The sequence below is a fragment of the Carassius gibelio genome, chromosome A3 (genome assembly GCF_023724105.1).
Source record: "Carassius gibelio isolate Cgi1373 ecotype wild population from Czech Republic chromosome A3, carGib1.2-hapl.c, whole genome shotgun sequence".
NCBI classification, from domain to species: Eukaryota; Metazoa; Chordata; class Actinopteri; order Cypriniformes; family Cyprinidae; genus Carassius; species Carassius gibelio.
In genome coordinates, this window is record NC_068373.1 from 1,064,619 (window position 1) to 1,087,210 (window position 22,592).

General features: G+C 38.0%; 14 pseudogenes; all 14 read right to left on the reverse strand.

Moving 5' to 3' along the window:
- Window positions 1-2,437: 2,437 nt before the first annotated feature.
- Window positions 2,438-2,556, reverse strand: LOC127965951 (uncharacterized; annotated as a pseudogene).
- Window positions 2,557-3,371: 815 nt separating this feature from the next.
- LOC127963704 (uncharacterized) lies at window positions 3,372-3,490 on the reverse strand (annotated as a pseudogene).
- A 369-nt stretch (window positions 3,491-3,859) lies between these two features.
- LOC127965955 (uncharacterized) lies at window positions 3,860-3,978 on the reverse strand (annotated as a pseudogene).
- A 488-nt stretch (window positions 3,979-4,466) lies between these two features.
- On the reverse strand, window positions 4,467-4,585 carry LOC127965956 (uncharacterized; annotated as a pseudogene).
- A 3,168-nt stretch (window positions 4,586-7,753) lies between these two features.
- Window positions 7,754-7,872, reverse strand: LOC127964380 (uncharacterized; annotated as a pseudogene).
- A 2,196-nt stretch (window positions 7,873-10,068) lies between these two features.
- On the reverse strand, window positions 10,069-10,187 carry LOC127965959 (uncharacterized; annotated as a pseudogene).
- Window positions 10,188-11,003: 816 nt separating this feature from the next.
- LOC127963710 (uncharacterized) lies at window positions 11,004-11,122 on the reverse strand (annotated as a pseudogene).
- Window positions 11,123-11,490: 368 nt separating this feature from the next.
- LOC127965966 (uncharacterized) lies at window positions 11,491-11,609 on the reverse strand (annotated as a pseudogene).
- A 488-nt stretch (window positions 11,610-12,097) lies between these two features.
- LOC127965970 (uncharacterized) lies at window positions 12,098-12,216 on the reverse strand (annotated as a pseudogene).
- Window positions 12,217-15,384: 3,168 nt separating this feature from the next.
- Window positions 15,385-15,503, reverse strand: LOC127964381 (uncharacterized; annotated as a pseudogene).
- Window positions 15,504-16,565: 1,062 nt separating this feature from the next.
- On the reverse strand, window positions 16,566-16,684 carry LOC127965972 (uncharacterized; annotated as a pseudogene).
- A 487-nt stretch (window positions 16,685-17,171) lies between these two features.
- On the reverse strand, window positions 17,172-17,290 carry LOC127965974 (uncharacterized; annotated as a pseudogene).
- Window positions 17,291-20,895: 3,605 nt separating this feature from the next.
- Window positions 20,896-21,014, reverse strand: LOC127964382 (uncharacterized; annotated as a pseudogene).
- Window positions 21,015-21,504: 490 nt separating this feature from the next.
- Window positions 21,505-21,623, reverse strand: LOC127963714 (uncharacterized; annotated as a pseudogene).
- Between the last annotated feature and the right edge of the window lie 969 nt (window positions 21,624-22,592).

Here is a 22,592-nt window from a genome sequence, read left to right on the forward strand (position 1 = left end):
GAATGAAAACCCAAAAGCTTACAGCACCTGGTATTCCGAGGCGGTCTCCCATCCAAGCACTAACCAGGCCAATACTTGCTAAGATTAAGAGATCGGGCATTGGCTCTTTTTTTTAAGATTATTATATAATTAGTAATAAATTTCCAATAATATTAGAGCACCTGGTATTCCGAGGCGGTCTCCAATCCAGACACTAAACAGGTCCATGACTGCTAAGATTCAAAGAATGGGCATTGACTCTTTTTTTTTTTCAAGATTATTATATAATTTGTGAAAAATTTACAAAAATCTTAAAGCAACTGGTATTACCAGGGGGTCTCCCATCCAATTACTAACCAGGCCCAAACCTGCTTAGCTTCCGAGCTGAGACATGATCTGGCATAGCCAGGGTGGTATGGCCATAAGCGAAAACTGCTGCAAAGAGAGAGCTATTTAAAGATCAGCCAATCTAATCGCCGGTACATTATATAAGTAGGAAAGAAAACCCTAAAGCTTAAAGCACCTGGTATTCCCAGGCGGTCTCCCATCCGAGATCGGGCATTGACTCTTTTTTTTTAAGATTATTATATAATTAGTAATAAATTTCCAATAATATTAGAGCACCTGGTTGTCCGAGGCGGTCTCCCATCCAAGCACTAAACAGGTCCATACCTCCTAAGATTCAAAGATTGGGCATTTACTCTTTTTTTTTTTTTTTTTTTTTTGCAAGATTATTATGTAATTAGTAAAAATTGCCAAAAATATTACAGCAACTGGTATTTCCCGGCCGTCTTCCATCCAAGTACTAACCAGGCAAAACCTGCTATTATTCAGAGATCGGGCATTGACTTTTTTTTTTTTTCAAGATTATTATATAATTTGTGAAAAATTTCCAAAAATCTTAAAGCAACTGGTATTACCAGGGTGTCTCCCATCCAATTACTAACCAGGCCCATAACTGCTAAGATTCAGATATGGGGCATTGACTCCTTTCTTTTTTTCTTGCAAGATTATTATATAATTTGTGAAAAATTTCCAAAAATCTTAAAGCAACTGGTATTACCAGGGGGTCTCCCATCCAATTACTAACCAGGCCGAAACCTGCTTAGTTTCCGAGCTCAGACATGATCTGGCATAGCCAGGGTGGTATGCCCATAAGCGAAGACTGCTGCAAAGAGAGAGCTATTTAAAGATCAGTCAATCTAATCGCAGGTACATTATATAAGTAGGAAAGAAAACCCTAAAGCTTAAAGCACCTGGTATTCCCAGGCGGTCTCCCATCCAAGCACTAACCAGGCCAATACCTGCTAAGATTAAGAGATCGGGCATTGACTCTTTTTTTTTTTTTTTTTTTTTTTTTTTTTAAGATTATTATATAATTAGTAATAAATTTCCAATAATATTAGAGCACCTGGTATTCCGAGGCGGTCTCCCATCCAGACACTAAACAGGTCCATGACTGCTAAGATTCAAAGAATGGGCATTGACTCTTTTTTTTTTTTCAAGATTATTATATAATTTGTGAAAAATTTACAAAAATCTTAAAGCAAATGGTATTCCGAGGCGGTCTCCCATCCAAGCACTAAACAGGTCCATACCTCCTAAGATTCAAAGATTGGGCATTTACTCTTTTTTTTTTTTTTTTTTTTTTTTTGCAAGATTTTTATGTAATTAGTAAAAATTGCCAAAAATATTACAGCAACTGGTATTTCCCGGCCGTCTTCCATCCAAGTACTAACCAGGCAAAACCTGCTATTATTCAGAGATCGGGCATTGACTTTTTTTTTTTTTTCAAAATTATTATATAATTTGTGAAGAATTTCCAAAAATCTTAAAGCAACTGGTATTACCAGGGTGTCTCCCATCCAATTACTAACCAGGCCCATACCTGCTAAGATTCAGATATGGGGCATTGACTCCTTTCTTTTTTTCTTGCAAGATTATTATATAATTTGTGAAAAATTTCCAAAAATCTTAAAGCAACTGGTATTACCAGGGGGTCTCCCATCCAATTACTAACCAGGCCGAAACCTGCTTAGTTTCCGAGCTCAGACATGATCTGGCATAGCCAGGGTGGTATGACCGTAAGCGAAGACTGCTGCAAAGAGAGAGCTATTTAAAGATCAGTCAATCTAATCGCCGGTACATTATCTAAGTAGGAAAGAAAACCCTAAAGCTTAAAGCACCTGGTATTCCCAGGCGGTCTCCCATCCAAGCACTAACCAGGCCAATACCTGCTAAGATTAAGAGATCGGGCATTGACTCTTTTTTTTTTTTTTTTTTTTAAGATTATTATATAATTAGTAATAAATTTCCAATAATATTAGAGCACCTGGTATTCCGAGGCGGTCTCCCATCCAGACACTAAACAGGTCCATGACTGCTAAGATTCAAAGAATGGGCATTGACTCTTTTTTTTTTTCAAGATTATTATATAATTTGTGAAAAATTTACAAAAATCTTAAAGCAACTGGTATTACCAGGGGGTCTCCCATCCAATTACTAACCAGGCCCAAACCTGCTTAGCTTCCGAGCTCAGACATGATCTGGCATAGCCAGGGTGGTATGGCCATAAGCGAAGACTGCTGCAAAGAGAGAGCTATTTAAAGATCAGTCAATCTAATCGCAGGTACATTATATAAGTAGGAAAGAAAACCCTAAAGCTTAAAGCACCTGGTATTCCCAGGCGGTCTCCCATCCAAGCACTAACCAGGCCAATACCTGCTAAGATTAAGAGATCGGGCATTGACTCTTTTTTTTTTTTTTTTTTTTTTTTTTTTTTTTTTTAAGATTATTATATAATTAGTAATAAATTTCCAATAATATTAGAGCACCTGGTATTCCGAGGCGGTCTCCCATCCAGACACTAAACAGGTCCATGACTGCTAAGATTCAAAGAATGGGCATTGACTCTTTTTTTTTTTTCAAGATTATTATATAATTTGTGAAAAATTTACAAAAATCTTAAAGCAAATGGTATTCCGAGGCGGTCTCCCGTCCAAGCACTAAACAGGTCCATACCTCCTAAGATTCAAAGATTGGGCATTTACTCTTTTTTTTTTTTTTTTTTTTTTTGCAAGATTTTTATGTAATTAGTAAAAATTGCCAAAAATATTACAGCAACTGGTATTTCCCGGCCGTCTTCCATCCAAGTACTAACCAGGCAAAACCTGCTATTATTCAGAGATCGGGCATTGACTTTTTTTTTTTTTTCAAAATTATTATATAATTTGTGAAGAATTTCCAAAAATCTTAAAGCAACTGGTATTACCAGGGTGTCTCCCATCCAATTACTAACCAGGCCCATACCTGCTAAGATTCAGATATGGGGCATTGACTCCTTTCTTTTTTTCTTGCAAGATTATTATATAATTTGTGAAAAATTTCCAAAAATCTTAAAGCAACTGGTATTACCAGGGGGTCTCCCATCCAATTACTAACCAGGCCGAAACCTGCTTAGTTTCCGAGCTCAGACATGATCTGGCATAGCCAGGGTGGTATGGCCATAAGCGAAGACTGCTGCAAAGAGAGAGCTATTTAAAGATCAGTCAATCTAATCGCCGGTACATTATCTAAGTAGGAAAGAAAACCCTAAAGCTTAAAGCACCTGGTATTCCCAGGCGGTCTCCCATCCAAGCACTAACCAGGCCAATACCTGCTAAGATTAAGAGATCGGGCATTGACTCTTTTTTTTTTTTTTTTTTTTAAGATTATTATATAATTAGTAATAAATTTCCAATAATATTAGAGCACCTGGTATTCCGAGGCGGTCTCCCATCCAGACACTAAACAGGTCCATGACTGCTAAGATTCAAAGAATGGGCATTGACTCTTTTTTTTTTTTCAAGATTATTATATAATTTGTGAAAAATTTACAAAAATCTTAAAGCAACTGGTATTACCAGGGGGTCTCCCATCCAATTACTAACCAGGCCCAAACCTGCTTAGCTTCCGAGCTCAGACATGATCTGGCATAGCCAGGGTGGTATGGCCATAAGCGAAGACTGCTGCAAAGAGAGAGCTATTTAAAGATCAGCCAATCTAATCGCCGGTACATTATACAGGACCAAACCTGCTTAGCTTCCGAGAGCAGACGAGATCAGGCATAGCCAGGTTGTTACGGTCGCAAGCGAAGGATACTGCAAAGAGAGGACTATTTAAAGATCAGCCAATCAAATCGCCCATACATTATATAAGTAGGAATGAAAACCCAAAAGCTTACAGCACCTGGTATTCCCAGGCGGTCTCCCATCCAAGCACTAACCAGGCCAATACCTGCTAAGATTAAGAGATCGGGCATTGGCTCTTTTTTTTAAGATTATTATATAATTAGTAATAAATTTCCAATAATATTAGAGCACCTGGTATTACCAGGGGGTCTCCCATCCAAACACTACACAGGTCCATGACTGCTAAGATTCAAAGAATGGGCATTGACCCTTTTTTTTTTTCAAGATTATTATATAATTTGTGAAAAATTTACAAAAATCTTAAAGCAACTGGTATTACCAGGGGGTCTCCCATCCAATTACTAACCAGGCCCAAACCTGCTTAGCTTCCGAGCTCAGACATGATCTGGCATAGCCAGGGTGGTATGGCCATAAGCGAAGACTGCTGCAAAGAGAGAGCTATTTAAAGATCAGCCAATCTAATCGCCGGTACATTATATAAGTAGGAAAGTAAACCCTAAAGCTTAAAGATCAGCCAATCTAATCGCCGGTACATTATACAGGACCAAACCTGCTTAGCTTCCGAGAGCAGACGAGATCAGGCATAGCCAGGTTGTTACGGTCGCAAGCGAAGGATACTGCAAAGAGAGGACTATTTAAAGATCAGCCAATCAAATCGCCCATACATTATATAAGTAGGAATGAAAACCCAAAAGCTTACAGCACCTGGTATTCCGAGGCGGTCTCCCATCCAAGCACTAACCAGGCCAATACCTGCTAAGATTAAGAGATCGGGCATTGGCTCTTTTTTTAAGATTATTATATAATTAGTAATAAATTTCCAATAATATTAGAGCACCTGGTATTACCAGGGGGTCTCCCATCCAAACACTACACAGGTCCATGACTGCTAAGATTCAAAGAATGGGCATTGACTCTTTTTTTTTTCAAGATTATTATATAATTTGTGAAAAATTTACAAAAATCTTAAAGCAACTGGTATTACCAGGGGGTCTCCCATCCAATTACTAACCAGGCCCAAACCTGCTTAGCTTTCGAGCTCAGACATGATCTGGCATAGCTTTTTTTTTTTTTTTTTTTTTTTTTTTTTATTCAATAATTTCACATTTGACATATACATAAATTCCAATGCGTGTCACATCATTATCATATTCACTCATTCTATATTCATTATTGAATTTCACCCTCCATTATACGCTTATACTTACAATCCTAATTATCCAGGCATATTTATCATATGTTCTTTAAAGCATTGCAGAACTCTAGCATTGTTCCCCGTAAACCATATCATTCGCTATATCCAGTCTACTAAAAACTGTATTAAAATCTCCCATTACAATAATATTTTCCCATTTCTCCATCTGACCATTTAAATCCTTAAAAAAACATTTTCTTTTCTGCCTCTTCATTTGGCGCATGTACATTACACACAAAAACATTTTCCCCTCCTATAACCATTTTCACAATAATACATTTCCCTCCATTATCCCGATATATGATTTCAACATCATCATTCATGTGTCTTTTACATAAAACCGCAACGCCTTTCCCAATCCCCCCACCATTGTTATAATAAATTCCTCCTCTCCAACTTCTTTTAAAACATTCAATCATTTCATCTTTCCAAAATGTTTCTTGTAATAATATCACATCAGCTTTTTTGCATAGCGCTTTCATTTTCCCAAATTTATCAATTTTTGTTAAACCCCTCACATTGATTGAAACAAAACAAAGAGCCATTAACAACAAAACATTCATTTTTCATACTTTTCTCCCACATTCTCCATTAAAACTCCATCTTCATTTGTACCTGAGTTTCTTCTCCTTCTCTGTCCTTTTTCTCTACTTTCTCCTACATATGTTTTGGTGTCCAATATTCCTCTCTTCATTCCCCTCCTCAGCTCCTCCAAATTTACTTCTATGCATTCCTCTACTTGCTCCTTCTCCTTTTTTTCCTCCTGTCTTTCTTTTATTATAACATCCACCGGACCCCTACACCCCTCTATCATATGTTCCACCATTTCAAACCCCTCTCTTCTCTCCAACTCCTTATCCCCCCCCTTTTCCTGCTCCTGACTTTTACTATCATTCAGAGACCCATCTTCCTCTCCCTCATTTATGACTCTTTCCATACTCTCCATATTCTCCTCTGGTTCACCATGTTCAGTTTTATCATTTGTCTCTTCTTCATGTTCACTTTCACAGTCACACCTTATGAATACTTTCCCACAATCCAGACATTTATCAGCTTTACAGTCTTTCGCGAAATGCCCTTGCTCAAAGCATTCATAACATTTGAAATCAGGACAGTCCCTGAAAATGTGTCCTGGCTGCATACACATCCGACATAGTTTTTGCTGTCCATCATGTATGACCCTAAAGTACTGAGTGCCATCTGCCGTTTCAAATTTAGCACTATAGGGTAGTGATGTTACCTCTTTTGGAAATTTAACCTTCACATACCTCGTTCCATCAGCAATGTTTGTTCCAGGATAGACTCTTCTCTTTATTTTTGTCATTGGATTAACTCCCCAAAACTTCAATTTGTTCTCAATCACTTCATCCTCCAAGTATGCAGGCAAGTGAAGAAAAGACACAATATGTTCCTTTACCTCCAGCCTCCTTATTTCGAAGAATTGACCTTTTATTTCCATTCCATCCAATAATACATCACAAAGTTCTGCATCTTCCACAGTCAACTCATATTCCTCCCCATACTTTGGTCTCACTGCCAGCAATTTACCAAATCCAATCTTCTCTGAAACTACTTTAATGATATCCACAGCTTTTACCTCCTTATTTCCTTTTAAGTCCAACACCACCGTTGCTTCTTTCAGATAATCCACTCTTTGCTTGATTCCCCTCTGTGCTCCATGATCCATATTTCCTCCATTTGCCTCTCTTGATGATCTATCTGCTCCATGTGGTTCCAAACGTTATTCTAGTCCTCCTGCCATTGCCAGATCTTTACCATGTGGTCCATCCATTTTTGTAAACAAAAAAGCACAAACAAAAGCTTGCCTCCAAGCAGATAAACTGCTTGGAGCTTAAACGTGGGCTTTTTTCCCAAAACAAACCCAAATCTCCTCCCACAGAATAAACAGAAAAAAGTAAAATACAAAATAAAGCTTTAGAAGAGCCTTTCTCTTCCAACTGCAATCAGACACACCTTCCCAATCACTCTCTATCGCCGCCAGGTTGGTATGGCCATAAGCGAAGACTGCTGCAAAGAGAGAGCTATTTAAAGATCAGCCAATCTAATCGCCGGTACATTATATAAGTAGGAAAGAAAACCCTAAAGCTTAAAGCACCTGGTATTCCCAGGCGGTCTCCCATCCAAGCACTAACCAGGCCAATACCTGCTAAGATTAAGAGATCGGGCATTGACTTTTTTTTTTTTTTTTTCAAGATTATTATATAATTTGTGAAAAATTTCCAAAAATCTTAAAGCAACTGGTATTACCACAGTGTCTCCCATCCAATTACTAACCAGGCCCATACCTGCTAAGATTCAGATATGGGGCATTGACTCCTTTCTTTTTTTCTTGCAAGATTATTATATAATTTGTGAAAAATTTCCAAAAATCTTAAAGCAACTGGTATTACCAGGGGGTCTCCCATCCAATTACTAACCAGGCCGAAACCTGCTTAACTTCCGAGCTCAGACATGATCTGGCATAGCCAGGGTGGAATGGCCATAAGCGAAGACTGCTGCAAAGAGAGAGCTATTTAAAGATCAGTCAATCTAATCGCCGGTACATTATCTAAGTAGGAAAGAAAACCCTAAAGCTTAAAGCACCTGGTATTCCCAGGCGGTCTCCCATCCAAGCACTAACCAGGCCAATACCTGCTAAGATTAAGAGATCGGGCATTGGCTCTTTTTTTAAGATTATTATATAATTAGTAATAAATTTCCAATAATATTAGAGCACCTGGTTTTCCGAGGCGGTCTCCCATCCAAACACTAAACAGGTCCATAGCTGCTAAGATTCAAAGATTGGGCATTGACTCTTTTTGTTTCAAGATAATTATATAATTAGTACAAATTTCCAAAAATATTACAGCAAATGGTATTCCGAGGCGGTCTCCCATCCAAGCACTAAACAGGTCCATACCTCCTAAGATTCAAAGATTGGGCATTTACTCTTTTTTTTTTTTTTTTTGCAAGATTATTATGTAATTAGTAAAAATTGCCAAAAATATTACAGCAACTGGTATTTCCCGGCCGTCTTCCATCCAAGTACTAACCAGGCAAAACCTGCTATTATTCAGAGATCGGGCATTGACTTTTTTTTTTTTTTTTCAAGATTATTATATAATTTGTGAAAAATTTCCAAAAATCTTAAAGCAACTGGTATTACCACAGTGTCTCCCATCCAATTACTAACCAGGCCCATACCTGCTAAGATTCAGATATGGGGCATTGACTCCTTTCTTTTTTTCTTGCAAGATTATTATATAATTTGTGAAAAATTTCCAAAAATCTTAAAGCAACTGGTATTACCAGGGGGTCTCCCATCCAATTACTAACCAGGCCGAAACCTGCTTAGTTTCCGAGCTCAGACATGATCTGGCATAGCCAGGGTGGTATGCCCATAAGCGAAGACTGCTGCAAAGAGAGAGCTATTTAAAGATCAGTCAATCTAATCGCAGGTACATTATATAAGTAGGAAAGAAAACCCTAAAGCTTAAAGCACCTGGTATTCCCAGGCGGTCTCCCATCCAAGCACTAACCAGGCCAATACCTGCTAAGATTAAGAGATCGGGCATTGACTCTTTTTTTTTTTTTTTTTTTTTTTTTTTTTAAGATTATTATATAATTAGTAATAAATTTCCAATAATATTAGAGCACCTGGTATTCCGAGGCGGTCTCCCATCCAGACACTAAACAGGTCCATGACTGCTAAGATTCAAAGAATGGGCATTGACTCTTTTTTTTTTTTCAAGATTATTATATAATTTGTGAAAAATTTACAAAAATCTTAAAGCAAATGGTATTCCGAGGCGGTCTCCCATCCAAGCACTAAACAGGTCCATACCTCCTAAGATTCAAAGATTGGGCATTTACTCTTTTTTTTTTTTTTTTTTTTTTTTTGCAAGATTTTTATGTAATTAGTAAAAATTGCCAAAAATATTACAGCAACTGGTATTTCCCGGCCGTCTTCCATCCAAGTACTAACCAGGCAAAACCTGCTATTATTCAGAGATCGGGCATTGACTTTTTTTTTTTTTTCAAAATTATTATATAATTTGTGAAGAATTTCCAAAAATCTTAAAGCAACTGGTATTACCAGGGTGTCTCCCATCCAATTACTAACCAGGCCCATACCTGCTAAGATTCAGATATGGGGCATTGACTCCTTTCTTTTTTTCTTGCAAGATTATTATATAATTTGTGAAAAATTTCCAAAAATCTTAAAGCAACTGGTATTACCAGGGGGTCTCCCATCCAATTACTAACCAGGCCGAAACCTGCTTAGTTTCCGAGCTCAGACATGATCTGGCATAGCCAGGGTGGTATGACCGTAAGCGAAGACTGCTGCAAAGAGAGAGCTATTTAAAGATCAGTCAATCTAATCGCCGGTACATTATCTAAGTAGGAAAGAAAACCCTAAAGCTTAAAGCACCTGGTATTCCCAGGCGGTCTCCCATCCAAGCACTAACCAGGCCAATACCTGCTAAGATTAAGAGATCGGGCATTGACTCTTTTTTTTTTTTTTTTTTTTAAGATTATTATATAATTAGTAATAAATTTCCAATAATATTAGAGCACCTGGTATTCCGAGGCGGTCTCCCATCCAGACACTAAACAGGTCCATGACTGCTAAGATTCAAAGAATGGGCATTGACTCTTTTTTTTTTTCAAGATTATTATATAATTTGTGAAAAATTTACAAAAATCTTAAAGCAACTGGTATTACCAGGGGGTCTCCCATCCAATTACTAACCAGGCCCAAACCTGCTTAGCTTCCGAGCTCAGACATGATCTGGCATAGCCAGGGTGGTATGGCCATAAGCGAAGACTGCTGCAAAGAGAGAGCTATTTAAAGATCAGTCAATCTAATCGCAGGTACATTATATAAGTAGGAAAGAAAACCCTAAAGCTTAAAGCACCTGGTATTCCCAGGCGGTCTCCCATCCAAGCACTAACCAGGCCAATACCTGCTAAGATTAAGAGATCGGGCATTGACTCTTTTTTTTTTTTTTTTTTTTTTTTTTTTTTTTTTTAAGATTATTATATAATTAGTAATAAATTTCCAATAATATTAGAGCACCTGGTATTCCGAGGCGGTCTCCCATCCAGACACTAAACAGGTCCATGACTGCTAAGATTCAAAGAATGGGCATTGACTCTTTTTTTTTTTTCAAGATTATTATATAATTTGTGAAAAATTTACAAAAATCTTAAAGCAAATGGTATTCCGAGGCGGTCTCCCGTCCAAGCACTAAACAGGTCCATACCTCCTAAGATTCAAAGATTGGGCATTTACTCTTTTTTTTTTTTTTTTTTTTTTTTGCAAGATTTTTATGTAATTAGTAAAAATTGCCAAAAATATTACAGCAACTGGTATTTCCCGGCCGTCTTCCATCCAAGTACTAACCAGGCAAAACCTGCTATTATTCAGAGATCGGGCATTGACTTTTTTTTTTTTTTCAAAATTATTATATAATTTGTGAAGAATTTCCAAAAATCTTAAAGCAACTGGTATTACCAGGGTGTCTCCCATCCAATTACTAACCAGGCCCATACCTGCTAAGATTCAGATATGGGGCATTGACTCCTTTCTTTTTTTCTTGCAAGATTATTATATAATTTGTGAAAAATTTCCAAAAATCTTAAAGCAACTGGTATTACCAGGGGGTCTCCCATCCAATTACTAACCAGGCCGAAACCTGCTTAGTTTCCGAGCTCAGACATGATCTGGCATAGCCAGGGTGGTATGGCCATAAGCGAAGACTGCTGCAAAGAGAGAGCTATTTAAAGATCAGTCAATCTAATCGCCGGTACATTATCTAAGTAGGAAAGAAAACCCTAAAGCTTAAAGCACCTGGTATTCCCAGGCGGTCTCCCATCCAAGCACTAACCAGGCCAATACCTGCTAAGATTAAGAGATCGGGCATTGACTCTTTTTTTTTTTTTTTTTTTAAGATTATTATATAATTAGTAATAAATTTCCAATAATATTAGAGCACCTGGTATTCCGAGGCGGTCTCCCATCCAGACACTAAACAGGTCCATGACTGCTAAGATTCAAAGAATGGGCATTGACTCTTTTTTTTTTTTCAAGATTATTATATAATTTGTGAAAAATTTACAAAAATCTTAAAGCAACTGGTATTACCAGGGGGTCTCCCATCCAATTACTAACCAGGCCCAAACCTGCTTAGCTTCCGAGCTCAGACATGATCTGGCATAGCCAGGGTGGTATGGCCATAAGCGAAGACTGCTGCAAAGAGAGAGCTATTTAAAGATCAGCCAATCTAATCGCCGGTACATTATACAGGACCAAACCTGCTTAGCTTCCGAGAGCAGACGAGATCAGGCATAGCCAGGTTGTTACGGTCGCAAGCGAAGGATACTGCAAAGAGAGGACTATTTAAAGATCAGCCAATCAAATCGCCCATACATTATATAAGTAGGAATGAAAACCCAAAAGCTTACAGCACCTGGTATTCCCAGGCGGTCTCCCATCCAAGCACTAACCAGGCCAATACCTGCTAAGATTAAGAGATCGGGCATTGGCTCTTTTTTTTAAGATTATTATATAATTAGTAATAAATTTCCAATAATATTAGAGCACCTGGTATTACCAGGGGGTCTCCCATCCAAACACTACACAGGTCCATGACTGCTAAGATTCAAAGAATGGGCATTGACCCTTTTTTTTTTTCAAGATTATTATATAATTTGTGAAAAATTTACAAAAATCTTAAAGCAACTGGTATTACCAGGGGGTCTCCCATCCAATTACTAACCAGGCCCAAACCTGCTTAGCTTCCGAGCTCAGACATGATCTGGCATAGCCAGGGTGGTATGGCCATAAGCGAAGACTGCTGCAAAGAGAGAGCTATTTAAAGATCAGCCAATCTAATCGCCGGTACATTATATAAGTAGGAAAGTAAACCCTAAAGCTTAAAGATCAGCCAATCTAATCGCCGGTACATTATACAGGACCAAACCTGCTTAGCTTCCGAGAGCAGACGAGATCAGGCATAGCCAGGTTGTTACGGTCGCAAGCGAAGGATACTGCAAAGAGAGGACTATTTAAAGATCAGCCAATCAAATCGCCCATACATTATATAAGTAGGAATGAAAACCCAAAAGCTTACAGCACCTGGTATTCCGAGGCGGTCTCCCATCCAAGCACTAACCAGGCCAATACCTGCTAAGATTAAGAGATCGGGCATTGGCTCTTTTTTTAAGATTATTATATAATTAGTAATAAATTTCCAATAATATTAGAGCACCTGGTATTACCAGGGGGTCTCCCATCCAAACACTACACAGGTCCATGATTGCTAAGATTCAAAGAATGGGCATTGACTCTTTTTTTTTTCAAGATTATTATATAATTTGTGAAAAATTTACAAAAATCTTAAAGCAACTGGTATTACCAGGGGGTCTCCCATCCAATTACTAACCAGGCCCAAACCTGCTTAGCTTTCGAGCTCAGACATGATCTGGCATAGCTTTTTTTTTTTTTTTTTTTTTTTTTTTTTATTCAATAATTTCACATTTGACATATACATAAATTCCAATGCGTGTCACATCATTATCATATTCACTCATTCTATATTCATTATTGAATTTCACCCTCCATTATACGCTTATACTTACAATCCTAATTATCCAGGCATATTTATCATATGTTCTTTAAAGCATTGCAGAACTCTAGCATTGTTCCCCGTAAACCATATCATTCGCTATATCCAGTCTACTAAAAACTGTATTAAAATCTCCCATTACAATAATATTTTCCCATTTCTCCATCTGACCATTTAAATCCTTAAAAAAACATTTTCTTTTCTGCCTCTTCATTTGGCGCATGTACATTACACACAAAAACATTTTCCCCTCCTATAACCATTTTCACAATAATACATTTCCCTCCATTATCCCGATATATGATTTCAACATCATCATTCATGTGTCTTTTACATAAAACCGCAACGCCTTTCCCAATCCCCCCACCATTGTTATAATAAATTCCTCCTCTCCAACTTCTTTTAAAACATTCAATCATTTCATCTTTCCAAAATGTTTCTTGTAATAATATCACATCAGCTTTTTTGCATAGCGCTTTCATTTTCCCAAATTTATCAATTTTTGTTAAACCCCTCACATTGATTGAAACAAAACAAAGAGCCATTAACAACAAAACATTCATTTTTCATACTTTTCTCCCACATTCTCCATTAAAACTCCATCTTCATTTGTACCTGAGTTTCTTCTCCTTCTCTGTCCTTTTTCTCTACTTTCTCCTACATATGTTTTGGTGTCCAATATTCCTCTCTTCATTCCCCTCCTCAGCTCCTCCAAATTTACTTCTATGCATTCCTCTACTTGCTCCTTCTCCTTTTTTTCCTCCTGTCTTTCTTTTATTATAACATCCACCGGACCCCTACACCCCTCTATCATATGTTCCACCATTTCAAACCCCTCTCTTCTCTCCAACTCCTTATCCCCCCCCTTTTCCTGCTCCTGACTTTTACTATCATTCAGAGACCCATCTTCCTCTCCCTCATTTATGACTCTTTCCATACTCTCCATATTCTCCTCTGGTTCACCATGTTCAGTTTTATCATTTGTCTCTTCTTCATGTTCACTTTCACAGTCACACCTTATGAATACTTTCCCACAATCCAGACATTTATCAGCTTTACAGTCTTTCGCGAAATGCCCTTGCTCAAAGCATTCATAACATTTGAAATCAGGACAGTCCCTGAAAATGTGTCCTGGCTGCATACACATCCGACATAGTTTTTGCTGTCCATCATGTATGACCCTAAAGTACTGAGTGCCATCTGCCGTTTCAAATTTAGCACTATAGGGTAGTGATGTTACCTCTTTTGGAAATTTAACCTTCACATACCTCGTTCCATCAGCAATGTTTGTTCCAGGATAGACTCTTCTCTTTATTTTTGTCATTGGATTAACTCCCCAAAACTTCAATTTGTTCTCAATCACTTCATCCTCCAAGTATGCAGGCAAGTGAAGAAAAGACACAATATGTTCCTTTACCTCCAGCCTCCTTATTTCGAAGAATTGACCTTTTATTTCCATTCCATCCAATAATACATCACAAAGTTCTGCATCTTCCACAGTCAACTCATATTCCTCCCCATACTTTGGTCTCACTGCCAGCAATTTACCAAATCCAATCTTCTCTGAAACTACTTTAATGATATCCACAGCTTTTACCTCCTTATTTCCTTTTAAGTCCAACACCACCGTTGCTTCTTTCAGATAATCCACTCTTTGCTTGATTCCCCTCTGTGCTCCATGATCCATATTTCCTCCATTTGCCTCTCTTGATGATCTATCTGCTCCATGTGGTTCCAAACGTTATTCTAGTCCTCCTGCCATTGCCAGATCTTTACCATGTGGTCCATCCATTTTTGTAAACAAAAAAGCACAAACAAAAGCTTGCCTCCAAGCAGATAAACTGCTTGGAGCTTAAACGTGGGCTTTTTTCCCAAAACAAACCCAAATCTCCTCCCACAGAATAAACAGAAAAAAGTAAAATACAAAATAAAGCTTTAGAAGAGCCTTTCTCTTCCAACTGCAATCAGACACACCTTCCCAATCACTCTCTATCGCCGCCAGGTTGGTATGGCCATAAGCGAAGACTGCTGCAAAGAGAGAGCTATTTAAAGATCAGCCAATCTAATCGCCGGTACATTATATAAGTAGGAAAGAAAACCCTAAAGCTTAAAGCACCTGGTATTCCCAGGCGGTCTCCCATCCAAGCACTAACCAGGCCAATACCTGCTAAGATTAAGAGATCGGGCATTGACTTTTTTTTTTTTTTTTTCAAGATTATTATATAATTTGTGAAAAATTTCCAAAAATCTTAAAGCAACTGGTATTACCACAGTGTCTCCCATCCAATTACTAACCAGGCCCATACCTGCTAAGATTCAGATATGGGGCATTGACTCCTTTCTTTTTTTCTTGCAAGATTATTATATAATTTGTGAAAAATTTCCAAAAATCTTAAAGCAACTGGTATTACCAGGGGGTCTCCCATCCAATTACTAACCAGGCCGAAACCTGCTTAACTTCCGAGCTCAGACATGATCTGGCATAGCCAGGGTGGAATGGCCATAAGCGAAGACTGCTGCAAAGAGAGAGCTATTTAAAGATCAGTCAATCTAATCGCCGGTACATTATCTAAGTAGGAAAGAAAACCCTAAAGCTTAAAGCACCTGGTATTCCCAGGCGGTCTCCCATCCAAGCACTAACCAGGCCAATACCTGCTAAGATTAAGAGATCGGGCATTGGCTCTTTTTTTAAGATTATTATATAATTAGTAATAAATTTCCAATAATATTAGAGCACCTGGTTTTCCGAGGCGGTCTCCCATCCAAACACTAAACAGGTCCATAGCTGCTAAGATTCAAAGATTGGGCATTGACTCTTTTTGTTTCAAGATAATTATATAATTAGTACAAATTTCCAAAAATATTACAGCAAATGGTATTCCGAGGCGGTCTCCCATCCAAGCACTAAACAGGTCCATACCTCCTAAGATTCAAAGATTGGGCATTTACTCTTTTTTTTTTTTTTTTTGCAAGATTATTATGTAATTAGTAAAAATTGCCAAAAATATTACAGCAACTGGTATTTCCCGGCCGTCTTCCATCCAAGTACTAACCAGGCAAAACCTGCTATTATTCAGAGATCGGGCATTGACTTTTTTTTTTTTTTTTCAAGATTATTATATAATTTGTGAAAAATTTCCAAAAATCTTAAAGCAACTGGTATTACCACAGTGTCTCCCATCCAATTACTAACCAGGCCCATACCTGCTAAGATTCAGATATGGGGCATTGACTCCTTTCTTTTTTTCTTGCAAGATTATTATATAATTTGTGAAAAATTTCCAAAAATCTTAAAGCAACTGGTATTACCAGGGGGTCTCCCATCCAATTACTAACCAGGCCCATACCTGCTAAGATTAAGAGATCGGGCATTGACTCTTTTTTTTTTTTTTTTTTTAAGATTATTATATAATTAGTAATAAATTTCCAATAATATTAGAGCACCTGGTATTCCGAGGCGGTCTCCCATCCAGACACTAAACAGGTCCATGACTGCTAAGATTCAAAGAATGGGCATTGACTCTTTTTTTTTTTCAAGATTATTATATAATTTGTGAAAAATTTACAAAAATCTTAAAGCAACTGGTATTACCAGGGGGTCTCCCATCCAATTACTAACCAGGCCCAAACCTGCTTAGCTTCCGAGCTCAGACATGATCTGGCATAGCCAGGGTGGTATGGCCATAAGCGAAGACTGCTGCAAAGAGAGAGCTATTTAAAGATCAGCCAATCTAATCGCCGGTACATTATACAGGACCAAACCTGCTTAGCTTCCGAGAGCAGACGAGATCAGGCATAGCCAGGTTGTTACGGTCGCAAGCGAAGGATACTGCAAAGAGAGGACTATTTAAAGATCAGCCAATCAAATCGCCCATACATTATATAAGTAGGAATGAAAACCCAAAAGCTTACAGCACCTGGTATTCCCAGGCGGTCTCCCATCCAAGCACTAACCAGGCCAATACCTGCTAAGATTAAGAGATCGGGCATTGGCTCTTTTTTTTAAGATTATTATATAATTAGTAATAAATTTCCAATAATATTAGAGCACCTGGTATTACCAGGGGGTCTCCCATCCAAACACTACACAGGTCCATGACTGCTAAGATTCAAAGAATGGGCATTGACCCTTTTTTTTTTCAAGATTATTATATAATTTGTGAAAAATTTACAAAAATCTTAAAGCAACTGGTATTACCAGGGGGTCTCCCATCCAATTACTAACCAGGCCCAAACCTGCTTAGCTTCCGAGCTCAGACATGATCTGGCATAGCCAGGGTGGTATGGCCATAAGCGAAGACTGCTGCAAAGAGAGAGCTATTTAAAGATCAGCCAATCTAATCGCCGGTACATTATATAAGTAGGAAAGTAAACCCTAAAGCTTAAAGATCAGCCAATCTAATCGCCGGTACATTATACAGGACCAAACCTGCTTAGCTTCCGAGAGCAGACGAGATCAGGCATAGCCAGGTTGTTACGGTCGCAAGCGAAGGATACTGCAAAGAGAGGACTATTTAAAGATCAGCCAATCAAATCGCCCATACATTATATAAGTAGGAATGAAAACCCAAAAGCTTACAGCACCTGGTATTCCGAGGCGGTCTCCCATCCAAGCACTAACCAGGCCAATACCTGCTAAGATTAAGAGATCGGGCATTGGCTCTTTTTTTAAGATTATTATATAATTAGTAATAAATTTCCAATAATATTAGAGCACCTGGTATTACCAGGGGGTCTCCCATCCAAACACTACACAGGTCCATGACTGCTAAGATTCAAAGAATGGGCATTGACTCTTTTTTTTTTCAAGATTATTATATAATTTGTGAAAAATTTACAAAAATCTTAAAGCAACTGGTATTACCAGGGGGTCTCCCATCCAATTACTAACCAGGCCCAAACCTGCTTAGCTTTCGAGCTCAGACATGATCTGGCATAGCTTTTTTTTTTTTTTTTTTTTTTTTTTTTTTTATTCAATAATTTCACATTTGACATATACATAAATTCCAATGCGTGTCACATCATTATCATATTCACTCATTCTATATTCATTATTGAATTTCACCCTCCATTATACGCTTATACTTACAATCCTAATTATCCAGGCATATTTATCATATGTTCTTTAAAGCATTGCAGAACTCTAGCATTGTTCCCCGTAAACCATATCATTCGCTATATCCAGTCTACTAAAAACTGTATTAAAATCTCCCATTACAATAATATTTTCCCATTTCTCCATCTGACCATTTAAATCCTTAAAAAAACATTTTCTTTTCTGCCTCTTCATTTGGCGCATGTACATTACACACAAAAACATTTTCCCCTCCTATAACCATTTTCACAATAATACATTTCCCTCCATTATACCGATATATGATTTCAACATCATCATTCATGTGTCTTTTACATAAAACCGCAACGCCTTTCCCAATCCCCCCACCATTGTTATAATAAATTCCTCCTCTCCAACTTCTTTTAAAACATTCAATCATTTCATCTTTCCAAAATGTTTCTTGTAATAATATCACATCAGCTTTTTTGCATAGCGCTTTCATTTTCCCAAATTTATCAATTTTTGTTAAACCCCTCACATTGATTGAAACAAAACAAAGAGCCATTAACAACAAAACATTCATTTTTCATACTTTTCTCCCACATTCTCCATTAAAACTCCATCTTCATTTGTACCTGAGTTTCTTCTCCTTCTCTGTCCTTTTTCTCTACTTTCTCCTACATATGTTTTGGTGTCCAATATTCCTCTCTTCATTCCCCTCCTCAGCTCCTCCAAATTTACTTCTATGCATTCCTCTACTTGCTCCTTCTCCTTTTTTTCCTCCTGTCTTTCTTTTATTATAACATCCACCGGACCCCTACACCCCTCTATCATATGTTCCACCATTTCAAACCCCTCTCTTCTCTCCAACTCCTTATCCCCCCCCTTTTCCTGCTCCTGACTTTTACTATCATTCAGAGACCCATCTTCCTCTCCCTCATTTATGACTCTTTCCATACTCTCCATATTCTCCTCTGGTTCACCATGTTCAGTTTTATCATTTGTCTCTTCTTCATGTTCACTTTCACAGTCACACCTTATGAATACTTTCCCACAATCCAGACATTTATCAGCTTTACAGTCTTTCGCGAAATGCCCTTGCTCAAAGCATTCATAACATTTGAAATCAGGACAGTCCCTGAAAATGTGTCCTGGCTGCATACACATCCGACATAGTTTTTGCTGTCCATCATGTATGACCCTAAAGTACTGAGTGCCATCTGCCGTTTCAAATTTAGCACTATAGGGTAGTGATGTTACCTCTTTTGGAAATTTAACCTTCACATACCTCGTTCCATCAGCAATGTTTGTTCCAGGATAGACTCTTCTCTTTATTTTTGTCATTGGATTAACTCCCCAAAACTTCAATTTGTTCTCAATCACTTCATCCTCCAAGTATGCAGGCAAGTGAAGAAAAGACACAATATGTTCCTTTACCTCCAGCCTCCTTATTTCGAAGAATTGACCTTTTATTTCCATTCCATCCAATAATACATCACAAAGTTCTGCATCTTCCACAGTCAACTCATATTCCTCCCCATACTTTGGTCTCACTGCCAGCAATTTACCAAATCCAATCTTCTCTGAAACTACTTTAATGATATCCACAGCTTTTACCTCCTTATTTCCTTTTAAGTCCAACACCACCGTTGCTTCTTTCAGATAATCCACTCTTTGCTTGATTCCCCTCTGTGCTCCATGATCCATATTTCCTCCATTTGCCTCTCTTGATGATCTATCTGCTCCATGTGGTTCCAAACGTTCTTCTAGTCCTCCTGCCATTGCCAGATCTTTACCATGTGGTCCATCCATTTTTGTAAACAAAAAAGCACAAACAAAAGCTTGCCTCCAAGCAGATAAACTGCTTGGAGCTTAAACGTGGGCTTTTTTCCCAAAACAAACCCAAATCTCCTCCCACAGAATAAACAGAAAAAAGTAAAATACAAAATAAAGCTTTAGAAGAGCCTTTCTCTTCCAACTGCAATCAGACACACCTTCCCAATCACTCTCTATCGCCGCCAGGTTGGTATGGCCATAAGCGAAGACTGCTGCAAAGAGAGAGCTATTTAAAGATCAGCCAATCTAATCGCCGGTACATTATATAAGTAGGAAAGAAAACCCTAAAGCTTAAAGCACCTGGTATTCCCAGGCGGTCTCCCATCCAAGCACTAACCAGGCCAATACCTGCTAAGATTAAGAGATCGGGCATTGACTCTTTTTTTTTTTTTTTTTTTTTTTTTTTTTAAAGATTATTATATAATTAGTAATAAATTTCCAATAATATTAGAGCACCTGGTTTTCCGAGGCGGTCTCCCATCCAAACACTAAACAGGTCCATAGCTGCTAAGATTCAAAGATTGGGCATTGACTCTTTTTGTTTCAAGATAATTATATAATTAGTACAAATTTCCAAAAATATTACAGCAAATGGTATTCCGAGGCGGTCTCCCATCCAAGCACTAAACAGGTCCATACCTCCTAAGATTCAAAGATTGGGCATTTACTCTTTTTTTTTTTTTTTTTTGCAAGATTATTATGTAATTAGTAAAAATTGCCAAAAATATTACAGCAACTGGTATTTCCCGGCCGTCTTCCATCCAAGTACTAACCAGGCAAAACCTGCTATTATTCAGAGATCGGGCATTGACTTTTTTTTTTTTTTTTTCAAGATTATTATATAATTTGTGAAAAATTTCCAAAAATCTTAAAGCAACTGGTATTACCACAGTGTCTCCCATCCAATTACTAACCAGGCCCATACCTGCTAAGATTCAGATATGGGGCATTGACTCCTTTCTTTTTTTCTTGCAAGATTATTATATAATTTGTGAAAAATTTCCAAAAATCTTAAAGCAACTGGTATTACCAGGGGGTCTCCCATCCAATTACTAACCAGGCCGAAACCTGCTTAACTTCCGAGCTCAGACATGATCTGGCATAGCCAGGGTGGAATGGCCATAAGCGAAGACTGCTGCAGAGAGAGAGCTATTTAAAGATCAGCCAATCTAATCGCCGGTACATTATACAGGACCAAACCTGCTTAGCTTCCGAGAGCAGACGAGATCAGGCATAGCCAGGTTGTTACGGTCGCAAGCGAAGGATACTGCAAAGAGAGGACTATTTAAAGATCAGCCAATCAAATCGCCCATACATTATATAAGTAGGAATGAAAATCCAAAAGCTTACAGCACCTGGTATTCCGAGGCGGTCTCCCATCCAAGCACTAACCAGGCCAATACCTGCTAAGATTAAGAGATCGGGCATTGGCTCTTTTTTTTTTTAAGATTATTATATAATTAGTAATAAATTTCCAATAATATTAGAGCACCTGGTATTACCAGGGGGTCTCCCATCCAAACACTACACAGGTCCATGACTGCTAAGATTCAAAGAATGGGCATTGACTCTTTTTTTTTTCAAGATTATTATATAATTTGTGAAAAATTTACAAAAATCTTAAAGCAACTGGTATTACCAGGGGGTCTCCCATCCAATTACTAACCAGGCCGAAACCTGCTTAGTTTCCGAGCTCAGACATGATCTGGCATAGCCAGGGTGGTATGGCCATAAGCGAAGACTGCTGCAAAGAGAGAGCTATTTAAAGATCAGTCAATCTAATCGCCGGTACATTATACAGGACCAAACCTGCTTAGCTTCCGAGAGCAGACGAGATCAGGCATAGCCAGTTTGTTACGGTCGCAAGCGAAGGATACTGCAAAGAGAGGACTATTTAAAGATCAGCCAATCAAATCGCCCATACATTATATAAGTAGGAATGAAAACCCAAAAGCTTACAGCACCTGGTATTCCGAGGCGATCTCCCATCCAAGCACTAACCAGGCCAATACTTGCTAAGATTAAGAGATCGGGCATTGGCTCTTTTTTTTAAGATTATTATATAATTAGTAATAAATTTCCAATAATATTAGAGCACCTGGTATTCCGAGGCGGTCTCCCATCCAGACACTAAACAGGTCCATGACTGCTAAGATTCAAAGAATGGGCATTGACTCTTTTTTTTTTTTCAAGATTATTATATAATTTGTGAAAAATTTACAAAAATCTTAAAGCAACTGGTATTACCAGGGGGTCTCCCATCCAATTACTAACCAGGCCCAAACGTGCTTAGCTTCCGAGCTGAGACATGATCTGGCATAGCCAGGGTGGTATGGCCATAAGCGAAAACTGCTGCAAAGAGAGAGCTATTTAAAGATCAGCCAATCTAATCGCCGGTACATTATATAAGTAGGAAAGAAAACCCTAAAGCTTAAAGCACCTGGTATTCCCAGGCGGTCTCCCATCCGAGATCGGGCATTGACTCTTTTTTTTAAGATTATTATATAATTAGTAATAAATTTCCAATAATATTAGAGCACCTGGTTTTCCGAGGCGGTCTCCCATCCAAGCACTAAACAGGTCCATACCTCCTAAGATTCAAAGATTGGGCATTTACTCTTTTTTTTTTTTTTTTTTTTTGCAAGATTATTATGTAATTAGTAAAAATTGCCAAAAATATTACAGCAACTGGTATTTCCCGGCCG